Source organism: Etheostoma spectabile, chromosome 15, assembly GCF_008692095.1.
Source record: "Etheostoma spectabile isolate EspeVRDwgs_2016 chromosome 15, UIUC_Espe_1.0, whole genome shotgun sequence".
NCBI lineage: Eukaryota > Metazoa > Chordata > Actinopteri > Perciformes > Percidae > Etheostoma > Etheostoma spectabile.
Window position 1 is genome coordinate 6,753,676 of NC_045747.1, and position 526 is coordinate 6,754,201.

Consider the following 526-nt stretch of genomic DNA (forward strand, 5'->3'; position numbering starts at 1 on the left):
GTGTGTGTGTGTGTGTGTGTGTGTATAGCCCTTTTTTTCATAGATTTAAGTGTGCGGTGACGATTGACCAGGTATGCAGTTGTGGTTGAGCTTGTGCTTTAAGGGTTTTGGTGGTGATGGAAGGTCTCTACTTTTCGGACTGGGTAGAGTTGGAGGATGGGAGAGAGTTAGGTGTAACTATTAATATTCAAAACAACTAATATTTCACCTGCCCAAATTAATCATTAGGAATTTTACCAAGAAACAGAATCAACTGAATCATATTCTATCAAAATTCAGATCACAACATAAGTTTTATTTTCATATCTCCCAGCCATGATTCTGAAGTTTTGAAAAGAAAGAAAATGTAAATAATTTAATGGTAACGAAGAGGCGTACAAAAGCAAGTGCAAGCATTCATAAAGACTAAATTAATCAAGAAAGTAAAAGGCGGATCAGTCGCCACTAAAATAGTTAATTGTAGCCCTAGTCAAATTGAATATGAAGTATCACCCAGCTCTACCTACTATATCTGAGTGAGTGTGTG

The 526-nt window shown here is 36.5% G+C and overlaps 1 protein-coding gene across 3 annotated transcripts in view; it reads left to right on the forward strand.

Moving 5' to 3' along the window:
* Positions 1 to 526, forward strand: part of rhot1a (ras homolog family member T1a) — an 18,848-nt gene that overhangs the window by 14,079 nt on the left and 4,243 nt on the right. The gene's annotated exons all lie outside the window — the stretch shown is intronic.